Source organism: Anolis sagrei, chromosome 6 (assembly GCF_037176765.1).
Source record: "Anolis sagrei isolate rAnoSag1 chromosome 6, rAnoSag1.mat, whole genome shotgun sequence".
Taxonomy (NCBI): domain Eukaryota; kingdom Metazoa; phylum Chordata; class Lepidosauria; order Squamata; family Dactyloidae; genus Anolis; species Anolis sagrei.
In genome coordinates, this window is record NC_090026.1 from 52,527,463 (window position 1) to 52,537,142 (window position 9,680).

Consider the following 9,680-nt stretch of genomic DNA (forward strand, 5'->3'; position numbering starts at 1 on the left):
CAAAAACCGTATCACTGAGTGAACCTCACATGCAGCGGGTGAGTTGATAGTCTTAAACATTTTTAAAGCACAGAACAGAACCGTACAGGTTAGCTACAGAGCGGAAACTGAGCACAGTTGTTCCCAAGGCATGCCGATACACGACGCATGCGCTCGTTGCAGTATGCGCGCAAACTACTAGTGTTTACAACAAAACGGACCTTACTTAAAAAATACCCCTCGTATTTTGCAATTGAGAGTGTTATTTTTGTGATTTTATTATTCTTAGTACCTCAAAAGCTCTTAAAATTTGCTAAACTTGGTGACAAATAACATGTCTAGACTAGAGATTTAAATTGGTGTTGACAGTCATTCTCTTCCCAGTTAATCCAAAAATCAAAGCCTACAACAGGAGGCATTAGGGTCTCCTCCATATTCTTGCCAACTTACAGTGTCTAGAATTTTTTCTGGTGAAAGCTGTGATAGACAAACCAATTTGTGTATTTACTACAGATAATATTCAAAAGGAAGATATGAGTCTAGGTTTGAGGCACATTAAATGCAGATTTGCGGTGCTGTTTTGCCCCCGGTGGCGCAGTTGGTTAAAGCACTGAGCTGCTGAGCTTGTTGATTGAAAGGTCGCAGGTTCGATTCCGGGGAGCGGCGTGAGCTTCCGCTGTCAGCCCTAGCTTCTGCCAACCTAGCAGTTCGAAAACATGCAAATGTGAGTAGATCAATAGGTACCGCTCCGGCGGGAAGGTAACGGCGCTCCATGCAGTCATGCCGGCCACATGACCTTGGAGGTGTCTATGGACAATGCTGGCTCTTCGGCTTAGAAATGGAGATGAGCACTACACCCCAGAGTCAGACATGACTGGACTTAATGTCAGGGGACTACCTACCTACCTTTGGAAAAGGAAAAAGAACGACAAGGTATGCTACAATATATGGCATAACCAATTTGATGTGGTTACAAATGGATTTATACTAAAATATAGCTATATACTAAAATATGAGTTAAATACATTTTATACAGAAAAATAGTGATGAAAGGTTTCTGTGCTGTTAGCTCTTGGATTCAAGTAAATGGTCAGAACCGTTAATAATATACTAATGCATACCGCTCAAACAGAAAAGCAGATGCTTTAAATCAGAGAACACTTGTGCTGTGGTTTTATAAAGAGATATATCTCTGCCACATGTCAAAATAAGTCCCATAGGAGTAATGATAAATGACTGGAAATACTTTCGAAGTTTTGGTGAAGTTGGATTTAATAAGAAAGGGAATTGTGTATCTTTGAACTTCAGTGAACCAAATGTGTATTTGTCTTAAAAAGGAAACTTTCACAAAACCGGAAGTGTAACTTGCCATTCTGCCCATGAGCATCCCAATGCAGGAATATCGACAGACTTATTGCATGCGTGTGGCCCATTGATATCATTGGGAACCTACACATTCAGGCTGACAGCCAGTGAGTTCTTTATCATCCTTTTAGCCCAAGAGATGATGCTGGTTTGCCTTCATTTACTTAAGAATACAAAGACTAAGATTTCATACCAAAATATAAGGACTGACATGATATAAAGAGTACTTAAAACTGACATAGTTTCAATGTATTGTCAAAGGCTTTCATGGCTGGAATCACTAAGTTCTTGTGGGTTTTTTTGGGCTATATGGCCATGTTCTAGAGGCATTTCTCCTGACGTTTTGCCTGCATCTATGGCAAGCATCCTCAGAGGTGAGGTCTGTTGGAACTGTGAAAAGGGGTTTATATATCTGTGGAATGACCAGCGTGAGACAAAGGACTTTTGTCAGTTGGGCTAGGTGTGAATGTTTCAACTGACCACCTTGATTAGCATACAATGGGCTGACTGTGCCTGGAGCAAACCCTTCTTGAAAGGTAATTAGATGTCCCTGCCTGTTTCCTCTCTGCTGTTTTTGCTGTTGCCATTTTTGAATTTTTTAATACTGGTAGCCAGATCTTGTTCATTTTCATGGTTTCCTCCTTTCTGTTGAAATTGTCCACATGTTTGTGTATTTCAATGGCTTCTCTGTGTAGTCTGGCATGGTGGTTGTGAGAGTGGTCCAGCATTTTTGTGTTCTCAAATAAAATGCTGTGTCCAGGTTGGTTCATCAGGTGCTCTGCTAAACAAAAGATTCCCCCCAGGCACTTCCAGGCCATTGAATGCTAATCTGTGGAATGGCTGGGGTGGGGCAAAGAGCTCTTCTCTGCTGGAGCTAGGTGTGAATGTTTCAACTGATCACCTTGATTAGCATTTGAAGGCCTGGCTGAGCCTGGGAAAATCTTTTGTTGAGAGGTGTTAAGATGTGCCTGGTTGTTTCCTCTCTGTTGTTTTGCTGTAGTAATTTTTGAGTTTTTTAATACTGTTAGCCAGATTTTGTTCATTTTCATGGTTTCCTCCTTTCTGTTGAAATTGTCCACATGCTTGTGGATTTCAGTGGCTTCTCTGTGTAGTCTGACATGGTGGTTGTGAGAGTGGTCCAGCATTTCTGTGTTCTCAAATAATATCCTGTGTCCAGGCTGGTTCATCAGGTGCTCTACTATGGCTGACTTCTCTGGTTGAAGTAGTCTGCAGTGCCTTTCATGTTCCTTGATTCTTGTTTGGGTGCTACTTGTTTGGACAAGTCTACATAGGGACCACCAAACGCAGCTCCAGGCACAGTCAGCCCATTGTATGCTAATCAAGGTGGTCAGTTGAAACAATCACACCTAGCTCAACGGACAAAAGTCCTTTGTCTCACGCTGGTCATTCCACAGATATATAAACCCTTTTTCCCAGTTCCAACAGACTTCACCTCTGAGGATGCTTGCCATAGATGCAGGCGAAACGTCAGGAGAAATGCCTCTAGAACATGGCCATATAGCCCGAAAAACCCCACAAGAACTTAGTGACATAGTTTCCTCTTCCTCACACTTGTGATGAACATACTTGTTGTTAGCCATCCAATTCTAGGGGGGATGCTGATGGATAACCGCACTATTTAAAAATCCTTGTAGTGGTATAGCATGAAGGATGTGAGTTGCTTTTCCATGTCATTGCGGGAATGTACTTGTATACTTTAAAGCGTCCCTAGGCATTTATGAATGATGTGTTTTTGGTATCATATTGAACACATATTGAATTCTGTGTGCTTGGACTAGCCCCTGTTTTCTGATCCATTGATTCTCAATGAGAAGAAGAATTATTGGGCCTTTTTATTCCTTCAGGACTACCATGTGTCTTTCCTTTTATCTTTCTTGAAAATGCGGCAGTATAATACCTAATAACTATATAAAATTCAGATACCTCCTTTCACAATGACAAGCCCACTTGGTTTGTGATAGCTCGAATTTCAGTGTAGCATATGTTTAAATTATTTTACTATTTCTAATCTTATAAGCCATGTTATGAATCTACTTGAAAATTATACCTATTGTTTCAGTTGCAGATTCTGGTCTAGGCATTAATTAATTTATTTAGAGATTGGCTGCCATATTCTCAAAAGCAAGAGTGATTCCCAAGAATGCGATCTAGCATGGTGTAATGGTTTAAGTGTTGAACTGGTGCTCTGAGAGGCCAAAACTTGAATGTCTTTGTATTGTCGAAGGCTTTCATGGCTGGAATCACTGGGTTGTTGTAGGTTTTTTCAGGCTATATGGCCATGTTCTAGAGGCATTTTCTCTTTCTCAACAGAAAGGAAAAAAACCATGAAAATGAACAAAATCTGGCTTCCAGTATTAAAAAAAACCTCAAAAATTACTACAGCAAAACAACAGAGAGTAAACAATCAGGCACATCACATCACCTCTCAACAAAAGATTCCCCCAGGCACTTCCAAGCCATTAAATGCTAATCAATGTGGCCAGTTGAAACATTCACACCTAGCTCCAGCAGACAAAAGTCCTTTGTCCCACCCTGGTCATTCCACAGATATATAAACCCATTTTCCTAGTTCCAACAGACCTCACTACCTCTGAGGATGCTTGCCATAAATGCAGGCGAAACATCAGGAGAAAATGCCTCTAGAACATGGCCATATAGCCCTTGAATGTCTTTTCTACTAGATGATCTTGGGCAAGTCACACGCTCTCAGACTCAGCAGTGGCAAATCTCCTCTGAAAAAATCTTGCCAAGAAAACCCTATGCTAGGTTTGCCTTAAGTCGGAGTTTTCTGGAAGGGACATAATACCAAACAGCGTTAAGAATTTGTAGTTTCTTTTCAGCAAACCTTTCCCCATTGCTTTGAGAGTGAGGAAATACCATCATCGCTTAAGGAAACATTCACTTGTGTTGACAAGGAAATATGAATTTAACAATGTAGAAATGGATAATTGACATTACAAGAAAAATTGTACATATGAACATGTTCAGTGCGTGTAATATGTTCATGTGAACCGTGGTGTGCTTTAATAGGCACTATAAAGAATTCTGTGTTCAGCATGGAAACTAAGACTCCATTTTGGCAGCTCTCTGCTTATGAAAATGTGTGATGCATTCCTGATTATGGGAATTATACAGTAGGCAGAACTTCACTAGACCTACAATCTTTACAGTGATGTATTATGTTCTACTGACACTGTAATGAGTAAAAATATTTGGTAACGTTTCTGGTTTGCTTTCATTGTCTCCTTATATTTTGGGTAAAATACAAAATGGTCGTTTAAGGGGAAGGATAAGGGGTTTGAGAAAGTTTGATTTGCATACAGCTCACTGATTTCATGACAGTCCTTATATTTTAGGTATCACACATTTCTGGTAAAAAAAAAAAAGACACGGAGTCAGTTGTGTGCGAAACAAAAGAAAGGATTTTACTTACCTTCTGTGTTTACCTTTTGGTGGTAAATTTGTGGTCAGCCATTTCAGGCGTAGCACTATGTAACACAATTTTTGTTCCTGGCTTGTAAACGTCATTTCCTAATTGGTTCTATCATAAAAGAGGCGGTGGTCTCTCCCCTGCTGAAGAAACCAGACTTAGATTGTTCGGTTCCCTCCACTTACTGCCCAGTTTCGAATCTCTTGTTCCTGGGCAAGGTGATTGAGAGGGCAGCAGCGGAGCAGTTGCAGCAATTCCTAGATGACACAGCCGGACTAGATCCCTTCCAGTCCAGCTTCCGTGAGGGGCACGGGACAGAGACTGTGCTGGTCTCCATCACGGATCACCTTCAATGCCAGTTTGACCAGGGCGGGTCAGCGCTGCTTGTGTTATTGGATCTCACAGCAGCATTTGACACAGTCGATCACAATCTTTTGACCGACCGCCTTGCTGCTGTTGGAGTCAGGGGGACAGCTTTAAATTGGCTGTCCTCCTTTCTTCACAACCGTGGACAGCGAGTGGAGAGGGGAGGCCTGGTCTCTGAGAGGTCCCCTCTATCTTGTGGGGTTCCTAAGGAGGCCATTCCTTCCCCTCCGTTTAACATCTATATGCGACCACTTGCTCAGCTGGTTCGAGGCTTTGGGCTTGAGTGTTACCAGTACGCTGATGACACTCAGCTGGTGCTGAAGATGGAAGACCGACCGGAATCTGTACCGGATTATTTCCATCAGCGCCTCGAGGCTGTTACTGGATGGCTGTGTGCCAGCAGGTTGAGGGTGAATCCAGCAAAGACGGAGATCCTATGGCTGGGTCAACTGGGCAGTGGGGATATCCAGTTGCCTACCCTGGATGGCGAGGCGCTACGCCCATCATCATTGGTTAAGAGTCTGGGAGTCCTCTGCTGACGATGGAGGCCTAGGTCTCCGCCATCAGCAGAACCGCCTTTTTTCACCAGCGGCAGGCTAGACGGCTGGCCCCCTCTCTGTCCAGGGACGACCTAGCTACAGTGATCCAGGCTACGGTCATCTCAAGACTGGACTACTGTAACGCCCTCTACATTGGCCTTCCTCTGTCGGTGATCCGGAAGCTCAAGCTGGTACAAAATGCAGCTGCTCTGCTTCTTGCAGGAATTCTGATGAGATGCCACATAACAAAGAAGAGTAACACTAGAATCTACCTGTCTCAAGGCAACCTGTTCAGGAGGACCTCTGTCTTATATGGATTCAGCTTCAATTTGTTCACCCTCATCCAGACCGTCACAGTGAACAACCTCCTTAGCATCTGGTGGAAAGGAGTAATAGAGTTGGACATCATCTGTGTACAGATGGCATTGAACTCCAAAACTCTGGATGATCTCACCCAATGGCTTCATGTAGATGTTCAACAACATGGGGGACTATACTGAACCCTGCAAGACCCCATAGGACAATTGCTGCGGGGCAGGTGTCCCCCAACAACACCATCTGGGTATGATCCTCCAAGAAGGACTGGAGCCATTGCAGAACAGTACCTCCAAGGCCCATCCTCGCGAGGCAATCCAGAAGCATCCCAAGCTCTGAGGATTACCTGGGAAGGAATCCCACTGGAGCATTGCAGCACACTCAAATACCTGGGAGTGACTCTGGACCGTGCTCTGACCTACAAGAAGCACTGCCTGAATATCAAGCAAAACGTGGGCACTAGAAACAATATCATACAAAAGCTGACTGGCACAACCTGGGGATAACAACTAGACACAGTGAAGACATCTGCCCTTGTGCTTTGCTACTTTGCTGTTGAGTATGCATGCCCAGTGTGGAATGCATCTCACCACGCTAAAACAGTAGATGTGGCTCTTAATGAGACATGTCGCATTATCACGGGCATGTGAAAGGACCAAGGCAGCGACATCTCCAGCTCATCCCGTTTGGGTATCAGCCAGCACATCAACGACTTAAATCAAGAAGTAGTTTTCTAAGATCTACAGAGACACTCGCTGGAACACCTCAGCAAGTGAGAGTCCAAAAGTGGCAGGCTCAAACCCAGAACCTCAATCAATGGCTGATACCAAATGAGAGACTCCCCCCTGGGCACACAGAAAACTGGGCGACTTGGAAGGCGCTGAACAGACTGTGCTCTGGCACCACGAGATGTAGAGGCAACCTGAAGAAATGGGGCTACAAAGTGGAATCCACGACATGCGAGTGTGGAGAGGAGCAAACCACTGACCACCTGCTGCAATGCAACCTGAGCCCTGCTACATGCACAATGGAGGACCTTGTTATAGTAACACCAGAGGCACTCCAAGTGGCCAGATACTGGTCAAAGGACATTTAGTCAACTACCAAGCTTGCAAACTTTGTGTTTTGTTTGTTTGTTAAAAAATGCAATACAACTGTTTGGTTTGCTTCTGACACGATAAATAAATAAATAAATAAATAAATATTGAATTGTTAGTTCTGACAGTACATCAAACTGTGTATCTAGCTATGCCACGTAGTAACGAAATTTTCCAACCTCTACCAATTCTAAAGTGGAAGGGTCTGCAGTTTAATCCTTGAATCTTCTCTTGAAGATCAAAGCCTGTTTAAGAAAGCAAGTTGTGCTGCATATGGACAGCAGAGGGCACTCTAAGCTCAACATGGCCGTTCAGTTGTATTTATCTCAAAGGTCGTCAAAAAGAAAAAAGAATACTTGTGATTTTGAGAAATAAATGCTCATTGATACTTTGTACAGATAAAACAGCATTATGGACAGCGAGTCACTTGTATGTCAAAATAATTGTGCTTTCCTGTGTTCTGGATGGAGTGGCATTTCCCTGAAATACTCAGAAGTACTGTTAGCTTCTCTTCAATCCTTGAAGAAAACATGGACTTCAGGGATCCATACTCCAAAACTTCCAGGTGTTATGGCAATTTGCATTGGATTTACCTTAAGGTTGTCTGCAAGATTTGAATCTTAATAGATCCCAATTATCTGAAGAATGGCATAAATAATAACTGACTGTGAGACCATCATCAGAAGCCCTTCTTCATGTGCCAAGTGTGAGCAAAGTGGAGTGAATTACTACCAGAGAACAGAGGTTTCTGATACATGTTGGATACTCCTGATACAATTTAGTTATGTGTTGTTCATTCGTTCAGTCGTTTCCAACTCTTCGTGACCTCATGGACCAGCCCACGCCAGAGCTCCCTGTCGGCTGTCACCACCCCCAGCTCCTTCAAGGTCAATCCAGTTACTTCAAGGATCCCATCCATTCATCTTGCCCTTGGTCGGCCCCTCTTCCTTTTTACTTCCATTTTCCCCAGCATCATTGTCTTCAGAGGCGGCCCTAGGTAAGCAAACAGTATTTTGGCACCCCCCCCCCAACCAGTCATTGATATGGAACAGGAACGAGAGGGGCTAGGCGAGGCTCAAGGGCCCGGCCCCTTCGGGAAGAGGATTGCCCAGCAGTGAGGCAAGGAAGCCGAGGCTCCCCCCGGACTGCTAGGGCTGTTGTGAGCTAAGTGGCCGCTCCTCAAGTGGCACCTCAGGGCCCCTAGCAAAAAAAAGTGTACCGCAACCTCTTACTTTGCGTATTGGATGAGCCGTCCCTGATTGTCTTCTCTAAGCTTTCCTGTCTCCTCATGATGTGGCCAAAGTACTTCAACTTTGCTTCTACTATCCTTCCCTCCAATGACCAGTCAGGCTTTATTTCCTGAAGTATGGACTGGTTTGATCTTCTCGCAGTCCAAGGCACTCTCAGAACTTTCCTCCAACACCACAGTTCAAAAGCATCAATCTTCTTTCGCTCAGCCTTCCCTATAGTCCAGCTCTCACATCTGTAGATGACTATGGGGAATACCATTGCTTTAACGATGCGGATCTTTGTTGTCAGTGTGATGTCTTTACTCTTTACTATTTTATTGAGATTGGACATTGCTCTCCTCCCAAGAAGTAAGCGTCTCCTGGCTGCAGTCTGCATCTGCAGTAATCTTTGCACTTAGAAATACAAAGTCTGTCAACGCCTCTACATTTCCCCCCTCTATTTCCCAGTTGTCAATCATTCTTGTTGCCATAACCTTGGTTTTTTTATGTTTAGTTGCAACCCAGCTTTTGTGCTTTCTTCTTTCACCTTGATTAGAAGGCTCCTCAGCCCCTCCTTGCTTTCGGCCATCAAGGTGGTATCATCTGCATATCTAAGGTTGTTAATGCTTCTTCCAGCAATTTTCACCACAGCCTTGCATTCGTCAAGCCCTGCACATCGTATGTGTTCTGCATACAAGTTGAATAGGTTGGGTGAGAGTAGACAACCCTGCCGTACGCTTTTCCCAACCCTGAACCAGTCTGTTGTTCCATGGTCAGTTCTTACTGTTGCTACTTGGTCCTTATACAGATTCCTCAGGAGAGATATAAGGTGATTTGGTATGCCCATACCACCAAGAACTTGCCAGAATTTATTATGATCCACACTTCAGCTATATATCTTTGCAATTCAGTAGCTGGGTTGTTTGGTGCCTCTGTTACTTAGATATGTGCAAATTTACATCATGTGCCTGGGCTTAGGATCCTGGTTGATATTTGCAACCAAAATGAATAATCATTAAAAATAAAAAAAATACAGAACAGAATACCACAAACGGCAAGAAAAACAAAAATATGCACAGAGTACTATCAAAAGTGATTTTAGCAATAGGACAGAAAAATTAAAACACAAAAAAACCCCAAAGAAAGTCAAAACAGAATAAATGTAATCATATGAATTTGCAGATATAAAAACCTTGGGATGAGTTAGAAACGTCTTGAAGGCATATAATAGCAAAAGTATAATCTGTGTATTGTCGAAGGCTTTCATGGCTGGAATCACTCAATTCTTGTGGGTTTTTTCGGGCTATATGGCCATGTTCTAGAGGCATTTCTCCTGACG